Source organism: Chrysemys picta, chromosome 13, assembly GCF_011386835.1.
Source record: "Chrysemys picta bellii isolate R12L10 chromosome 13, ASM1138683v2, whole genome shotgun sequence".
NCBI classification, from domain to species: Eukaryota; Metazoa; Chordata; order Testudines; family Emydidae; genus Chrysemys; species Chrysemys picta.
The window spans coordinates 9,026,459-9,035,752 of NC_088803.1; the positions used below are offsets into that span (position 1 = coordinate 9,026,459).

General features: G+C 51.7%; 1 pseudogene; it reads left to right on the top strand.

The window, feature by feature from the left end:
* Nucleotides 1-1,711: 1,711 nt before the first annotated feature.
* On the top strand, nt 1,712-2,859 carry LOC135975103 (olfactory receptor 6N1-like; annotated as a pseudogene).
* Nucleotides 2,860-9,294: the final 6,435 nt, after the last annotated feature.

Here is a 9,294-nt window from a genome sequence, read left to right on the forward strand (position 1 = left end):
ACTAGCCAGTTTAGAGATAGAAGAGCGGGTAAGGTGGATGACTGACCTCCTCTAAAGTGGCAATTCCCATGTTCCTTACAACTGGTAAAGAGAAACACCTTCTTTGAAGCTAGAAGTTGTCTTATCTCCGCAACTTTCTCACTTAGGTTAGGAGTTCACTTGTTACACTTGTTTGTAAGTTCTAAAAATAAAAGTAGTATTAACTCTGTCTTTGAGGCAGTTGAAAATTCCCATTAGCAGAAGTTTCCAGGGAGTTGTGGCTCTCTCATGTAACGAATAAGAGGAGACAGTCACTTTTGGGATCAGTTAAAAGCCAGCAGTGCCAAGTAGGAGAATGGAACTGGGGGTCCTGTGTAGAACTCTCAGGTCTCTTTACTGAGGTCCATGAAGATGATGGTGATAGACTCTAGATCCTGTATCGTACTCTGTGAAAGACTGCATGAGGAGGTCACATCAGAGAGTCCAGCTTTTGTTATACTTGTTTTTGAGGAAGCACAAAGCTTCTCATCAGATTCACAGAAGGTATGTATATTGTCATGAATGATGTGTAACAGATTTCTTTCTGTGAGACACACCCTGAGCAGACAGTTTAGATGCATGTAGAACACCCTGGGTTTACTCAGTCAGCCCTAACCAGAGAAAATGGCAGGAATTTCAGAGGATTTATGATCATTTGTATATCCCCAGTCATTCACTGCATAAAAGCCAACCTCCAGGATTGTTGTTGGTTAAAGCCCAGAGGTCAGTGAGACCCCAGAAGGAGGTAGAGAAGGTTTTCCCTTTCCTTCATCCATCTATCTCTCTTTCTTCATTAATTTGTCATCAGAGTGCTTTTTAGGTTACAAACGATAAAAGCAACCCTATAACACATGAGCTTACAGTTTGATATGACTGAAATAATGTAATTTCTAGCTGACATGAAGAAGAAATAGGCAAGTATTGTATCTGATATTTACATGTCTAGGATTTGTAAACCTGTTAAAACACCCTAAAAAAAGACATAGAATAACAATCAACCTACTAATATTGTACTGCTTAACTAAAACTTCACATACAAATTCACCACTAAGGAATCAGTAAACAATTCAGAGATGTGTGTCACAAGGAGATAGAATCATAAACCATAGAAATGAAGGGCTGGAAAGCATTTTGAGATGTCACCTAGTCCACCCTCCTGTGCTGACCAGCTAGACCATCTCTGACAGGTGTTTGTCTAAGCTGCTTTTCAAATGTCCAATGACAGGGATTCCAAAACCTGCCTTGGTAACCTGTTCCGGGGCGTAACTACCCTTAGAGTTAGAATGTTTTTCTACTATCTAAACTAAATCCATCTTGCTGATTTTGATGGTATTTGCAGGGGAAAGGTCATAGAATATCAGGATTGGAAGAGACCTCAGGAGGTCATCTAATCCAACCCCCTGCTCAAAGCAGAACCAATCCCCAGACAGATTTTTGCCCCAGATCCCTAAATGGCCCCCTCAAGGATTGAACTCACAACCCCGGGTTTAGAAGGCCAATGCTCAAATCACTGAACTGTCCCTCCCCCCGAAGTGTAGAAATCCCAAAGAGCCTCTCCCTACCTCTATAACCAGTTTAAACATCAAATAAAATAAAGTAACACCCCCACCCCTCCACAAATGTACCTGTTTCATGTCATGTCCCACAGGCTACTGTTACTGCTTTTTAATTATAACTTTTCTTGACAGACCCCATGGCAGACACAACAGAGGGAAATAAAACGTCCATTACTGGATTCATCCTCCTGGGCTTTGGGAATCTCCAGGAACTTCAAATTCTTCTCTTCCCGCTGTTTCTAGTGATCTACATTGTGACTGTGGCTGGGAACATCCTCTTCATTGCACTAGTTTTGGCTGATCAGCACCTTCACAGCCCCATGTATTTCTTCCTGGGGAACTTGGCCTGCTTGGAGATCTGCTACAGCTCCACCATCCTGCCCAGGATGATGGCTGGTCCCCTGGCTGGGGACAGGACTATTTCATTCAATGGGTGTGTCACACAATTTTATTTCGTTGGTTCTCTGATTGCTACAGAACGCCTTCTCTGATCAGTGATGTCTTATGATCGATATTTAGCCATATGCAATCCTATGCGCGATCCAACCCGTGTGAGTCACAGGTCTTACCTGAAGCTCGCAGGTGGCTGTTGGATAGGTGGATTCCTAGGTAATAGCATAAATATGTTATCGATATCTCAGTTAATATTCTGTGGGCCCAATTGTATTGACCATTTCTTTTTGTGATCTCATCCCCCTTGTAAAACTCCTTGTAAAACTCCCTGCAATGACCCTCACCTGATGGAAATGGTGACTTTCACACTCGGCTTGCTTTTCTCACTCGTCCCATTCCTGCTTACCTTCATATCCTACATCTGCATCATCTCCACCATCCTCAGAATCCCGTCCATCACCGGGAGGCGAAAGGCCTTTTCCACCTGCTCCTCCCACCTCATCATGGTGAGCATTTATTATTCAACTCTGCTGACTGTCTATATGTTCCCAACCACCGACATCCTGAGCGACTTCAAGAAAGTTCTGTTTGTTGCTTACACAGTCCTGACTCCCTGGTCAATCCCCTCATCTACAGCCTGAGAAACAAAGAGGTCCAGGAGGCCCTGAGGAAAGCTTGTAGAAAGTTCATGTTTGGACCACGCTAACCTGTCAATTTCCTTGGGTTAAAATAGATATAACATGGGTTGGGGTAGGGCCTGAAGCGAATCCTGCTGTAGTCTCAGGTCGTGTTTCCCTGAGCTTCATTGGGCTTCATGTCCTGCTCTTAAAACAGTGTCTCGCACCTTTCCAGGCTACTTTACCCCCTTCAGGACTCTGATTTCTCTTGCCTATCTCCAAGTTTCACCTCACTTAAAAACTGTTTGCTTACAAAATCAGACATAAAAATACAAAACTATCACAGCGCACTGCTACTGAAAAACTGCCGAGTTTCTCATTGTTACCATAAAATTATGAAATAAATAAATTAGAATACAAATATTGTTCTCACCTTTCAGTGTATAGTCTATAGAGCAGTATAGACAAGTCGTTGTCTGTATGAAATTTTAGTTTGTACAGACTTTGCTAGTGCTTTTTATGTAACCTGTTGTAAAACTAGGCAAATCTCTAGATGAGCTGATGTACCCCCTGGAACACCTCTATGTACCCCCAAGCTACACATGGCCCTGGTTGAGAACCACTGCTCTGACAGCCCTGGGAGACAGGCAATTTTGGCAATTAATTGTCTTTGACTACTAGCAGTAAATATGCCCAATGGCTTGTGATGGGATGTTAGATAAGGTGGGATCTGAGTTATTACAGAGAATTCTTTCCTGGGTGTCTGGCTGGTGAGTCTTGCCCACATGCTCAGGGTTTAGCTGATCGCCATATTTGGGGTTGGGAAGGAATTTTCCTCCAGGGCAGATTAGCAAAAGCCCTGTTTTTTTTTTTTTTTCCTTCCTCTGCAGTGTGGGGCACGGGTCACTTGCTGGAAGATTCTCTGCACCTTGAAGTCTTTAAACCATGATTTGAGGACTTCAATGGCTCAGACACAGATTTGATACAGGAGTGGGTGGGTGAGATTCTGTGGCCTGCTTTGTGCAGGAGGTCAGACTAGATGATCCTAATGGTCCCTTCTGAGCTTAAAGTCTATGATTCCATGAAAATGGACAGCCATCTTGATAGACAGACAGCAAGAAAGACAATTAGATGGATGGACAGATGATTATACAGATGGACAGTTGGATGGATGGATAGTTGGATAAAGAGATGATTAGGTAGATCAGTGGGGATACATGTGCATGCTCTCTGTCTCGCCCCCCCCCCGACCCACCCCACATCAGGCAGTGTGCTCCATAAGTGCCCCAAGGTGCTCATTTCTATGGGTCAGAACCCAGAAATTTGTTCACACTCCATGTCTATTGTCCCTTCATGCGGCATCTGAACCTGCCAGGAAGGAGGCCAATTGGTGTGGTCCACATGTGGCTGCTTGTCCAACTAAGGGCAGGGCTGAATGACCAGGGCTGTGAAATTCAGTTCTGGATTCTGAAACTCACCAGGTTTATTGGGGGTGTTTGGATCTGAGTTTTTTGTCTCAGATCCTGAAGTCCAGGAAGCTTCATTCAGGTCCGTTGCTGCTGTGGATTAGACTGAGACCACCAAGTGATTCCCAGAGCGGCTGGACAGAGCTGCAAGACTGTGGCAATACACACTTGCTGCCAGTGATGCAGATGGCCCCATGGATGTCTCAGACAGGGTGCATCTAGCATCAGTCAGTTGAAGGCGCAGCTCTGTGGAGAACCATTGTGCCTGGACATCAGTGGTACGGGCAGCGATCAGGGAGACATTTGGAAAATCCGGCTAGCTCCTCACTCTCGTTTTCACCACCCAACTCAGTTGTCCACAGTGGAGCTACTTTCACTTACCCCAGCTGAGGGTCTCCCTTCAGCCGTCTGTTACACAGAAAATCACAACTCACACCAACACTAACCAAGAATTCATTTCCCAGCACGCACACACTGATACACAGGCAGGCACAAGGAGACACCCAGAGAGACACACACAATGCAGAAATACAGAAAGCAGGCACTCACAAGCATATTCCATATAAGGTGGTTCACACAAAGGCCCCCCCACACGATATGCATCCACACACACACACAGTAGCACTATTACATACAAAGGCCCTTCGGTTTGAGTTGTTACCAATTTTTACTGAAAATTTACCCCAAGCTATTTTTTTTAACCAATTTTCACCCTAATTTTGGACCACTCAGAAATACTGATTATGTTAAAGCCGGGGTTCTCAAACTGGGGGTCAGGACCCCTCAGGGGGTCACGAGGTTATTACATGGGGGATCGTGAGCTGTCAACCTCCACCTCAAACCCCGCTTTTTACTGTGGTTGGACACAGTGTGCAGAAGGCACTTGGAGCTCTATTTCCTTGGCCACATGTATCCTGTCCTTTTTCTGTTGGCTCGTCCAGAAAAGGAGGACAAGAGCTCACTACTGCTACCATCTGAAGGAGTTGCTGGGTTGAGATCAGCTGGTAGAAGGAGGCAATAGCCCGAGAATCCGGGACTTCAAGACCCTAGAGTGACCTCTTACCTTTATAGACCCCCCCCCATCATACACAGCTATTTTAAAGTTTAGCGTGATAGTAAAGAGACCCCTTTTCAACCCTTCACCACACAAGAGAGAGCCTGCAGCATTTGTCATTAACTATTTATTTCTCCTCTCCTGGCTCCCAAACTGCTTCTCCTCCCCACTGCCGCCAGCCACCTTCGAGTTCTCCCTCTTCTCTCCCCGGCTCTGCTCACTTGATTGCAGCAGCTCAGCGGATGGTCCAGCTTTACTCTTTCCCTTCCATTCTTCTTCCCTTCTTTGGGTGGCTGCATTTGCCATTGAGCAGCTGATGGAAATCCCTGAGTGCTCGGCCTAGGCCAGGGGTCTCCAACACGCGGCCTGCGGGGCTATTTCTCTAGGTAAGCGGCTCCAGGCCAGAGCTCAATGCCGTCCTGCTCCCCAAACCCCTGCCATGAGCCCCCGGCCTGCACCCCAACCCCCTGCTGCACCCCAACTTCCTATCCTGAGCCCCCTTCTGCATCCCACAACACTTCTGCACCCCAACCTCCTGCCCTGAGCCTCCTGCCTGCACCTCAACCCCGGGCTGCACCCCAACTCCCTGCCCTCAGCCCCCTGCTGCATCCCACATCCTTCCTGCACCCCAACTCCCTATCCTGAGCACCCTTCAGCATCCTGTACCCCTTCTGCACCCTAACCCCCTGCCATGAGCCCCTGCCTGCACCCCAACCCTCTGCCACACCTCGCACTCCCTCCTGCACCCCACATCCCAACCCCCTGCCCTGAGCCTCCTGCCTGCACTCCCGCCTGCACCCCACACCCCAATCCCCTGCCACACCTCGCACTTCCTCCTGCACCCCACACCCCAACCCCCTGCCCTGAGCCTCCTGCCTGCACCCCAACCCTCAGCCACACCTCACACTCCCTCCTGCACCCCACACCCCAACGTCCTGCCCTGAGCCTCCTGCCTGCACTCCCGCCTGCACCCCACACCCCAATCCCGTGCCACACCTCACACTTCCTCCTGCACCCCACACCCCAACCCCCTGCCCTGAGCCTCCTGCCTGCACTCCCGCCTGCACCCCACACTCCAACCCCCTGCCATGAGCCCAGTGCCTGCACCCCAACCCTCTGCCACACCTCACACTCCCTCCTGCACCCCACATCCCAACCCCCTGCCCTGGCCCTCCTGCCTGCATCTCAAACCCCTGCTGCACCCCAACTTCCTGACCTCAGGCCCCTGCCGCATACCACATCCTTCCTGCACCCCAACCTCCTGCCCTGAGCCCCCGTCTGAACCCCAACCCTCTGCCACACCTCGCACTCCCTCCTGCACCCCACCCCAACCCCCTGCCCTAAGACTCCTGCCTGCACCTCAGCCCCCTGCTACATCCCACATCCTTCCTCCACCCCAACTTCCTATCCTGAGCCCCCTTCTGCATCCCACACCCCTTCTCCACCCCAACCTCCTCCCGAGCCGCCTGTCTGAACCCCAACCCCTCTGCCACACCTCACACTCCCTCCTGCACCCTGCACCCCAACTCCCTGCCCTGAGCCCCCTGCACCTCAACTCCTGCTCTGAGCCCCCACACACACCCCTCCTCCCCCTCTGGGGGCAGGGCTGGGGACAGTGATGGGGGGTGTCAGCGATGCGCTCCTCCGGCCAATGAACTAATCCTCAGGCAGCCCTCATGGTCATTTGAGTTTGAGACCCCTGGTCTAGGCTCACAGGCCCAGCAGCTAAAGCCAAGCCCCACTGAGAGCAGGGGGAGATTAGCCTGGAGTGTCAGGAGTGGAGGCTTGGCCCATGGGGACCCAGGCACTGCCGCTGCTGCCACCTTCATGGTGAATCCTCCAACGCCTCGCCAAAGGGCTCTTCCCCATTCTGCAAACTGGCCTCACGGGCTGACTGTCTAGGAGACCAGAAACCCTTTGTTAGAGCCGGAGAGGCTCTTGCCACGGCTCCCTGAGGGTCACAGTCAAACACCTGCGGGTCTCTAGGAGGCTCTCAAGCAGTTCCCTGCTCAGGCACTTGGCACCCACTAGCAATGGTCTCTGACAGCGGCATTGCCAAGGGGAGCTCAGCAGAGGGTCCCTTCTATGGCTTCCTGAGTGGGAGGGAGGTTGGTCTTGTCATTTAAGGCCTAGTGTCAGAGTCAGGGCTCCTGGGTTCTCTGACTTTGGAAGTGGCTGGAGTCTAGTGGTTGGAGCTGGACTGGTATCAGTTCCGCGCTTCCTTCCTGCCCCTGTCAGGGATGTCGTGTGTGACCTTGCAGCCAGTTGCTTTCTATCCCTATGCCCCAGCGAACAGGGATAATACTGACCCACCTCAGAGGGGGTGGCAGGGGCAAGGTGGGGCTCCAAGTGGCCCTCCCTGAATGTTTCAATCACTTGATGGTGGCAGCTCTACTAAGGCAAGGAAGGAATTTGAGCCTTGGGGAAGTTTTTAATCTAAGCTAGTAGAAATAAGCTTAGGGGGTCTTTCATGCAGGTCCCCACATCTGTACCCTAAAATTCAGAGTGGGGAGGGAACCCTGACATGCGCTGACCTTAGAACCTAACCCCCACGTAAGATGTGACTCCACTGTATTCATTTTTCATAGTTTAGCGACGCTCCAGGGGGAGGGGAGGTGGGAGGCGCTGGCCTCTCCTTTTGCCTCTCAGTTAGGGCTCAGTCTATAGTCAGCTTGGCTAGGCCCCAGGCTGTGCAGCCCAGGGGAAAGCACCCTGTTACAGGCCTGCTCTGCTCACTCCCACTGTTCGTGGCCTGGGGTCCTTCCTCCCCATTTCAGACCTGGTTTCCAGAGGGACTGAGGACACACAGGCTCCTCTGCCTGGAACTGGAGTTTGCTCGTTCTAGTGACTCTGACATTCAGAGGCTGACAGGTATTGTGAGGGGGCTGGAGAAACCCCACTGCTGCGGGAAGTGGAGCTGGAGACCGGAGATGCCAGGTGATCAAGACTACCCAATGCTCTCTTCATGCCCCAGGGGCTGGAGTCTCTTGCCAGAAATGCTCTCAGGAGTCCAGGTTCGAGGACGTCTCTGGAGAGCCCCTTCCTAGGAAGGAAACCAGGGTTGTAGGATGATGGAGAAGTCTCTGTCCCAGAACTGGGAGCCAGGAACAGGGGAAGCTCCCAGACAGGCTATGCATCGGGGATGCCATTTCTCCCCCAAGAGACCCACACGCCCCAAGGAGTAAATGGCTCTTACCTCCATGAGGGACTGGGCTCTTCCATCTAAGCCTCTTTGAGAGCAGCATTGCTTCCTTGGATGGAACGAGGTGACCTGTCCCCACTGCTCCCTGACGTGGCTCAGCTACAGGATGTGCCCGTCTGGGAGGCTGTGCCAGATCCCAGGGCCTGGAAGACAGCTGGGAAGGAGGCTCCTATTCCTGTCATACCTAGAGACCCCATAGAAGGGCCAAGGAGAGAATAAAGGGCAGGAGATGAAGCCAGCCCTGAGCCTCTGTCCCACCCCCACCTCCTCAAAAGTGGAGCTTTCCGAGCTCCAGTGGGGCTGTGGCCCTGACACAAGGGCCTTTCTGCACCACATGGGCGCAGCAGGAATGGGAGGGGGGTAGACCAAGGAAAGGGGGAAGGGGAGTGGGTGCAAGGGAAAGAGGTCCTGCCCCATATGAAGGAATTTGGGGGGCAGAGGGAAGAACCCTGCTCCACAGAGAGGGGGGGGAGAGTTTCTGTGAGTGCCAGGGGGCTCCATTTCCCCTTCCACTAACTCTCCTTCTCGCTCTCCCACTCCGAGGGAGGCCACTCCAGCTGGCCCAGTCTGGTCTGGACCAAAGTCTGCAGGGTAGCAGTGGGCCCATAATAGGGCTGGGCGGTTTTGACAGGGTTGGGACTCACCACCATGGCGCCTCCCGCTGGTCGCTCCGGGAATTAGCTCACTCCATGGGGAATTCCCTATGCTGGCAGCATCCCATCTGTCTCTTGTCCTCTGTTGGCATCTGGAACTGCGTTGCTCACCGCTTGACAGTGTCCTTCAGGCCACTGCCCCTCCAGCAGTGCCCACTAGTCCATCCTCACCCCATTCCAGGGGGTGGGGGTTAGCAACACTCCTTGCACCTGCCTCGGTGGCCAACCGCAACCCCCAAAGTTTAGCCCCTTTTCTCAAGGGCCGGTTACAATTTGTCTCGGCCATCGGATGGCCAGGTGCAGTACTGCCCAGCCCGAGATGCTGGTCTCTTGCT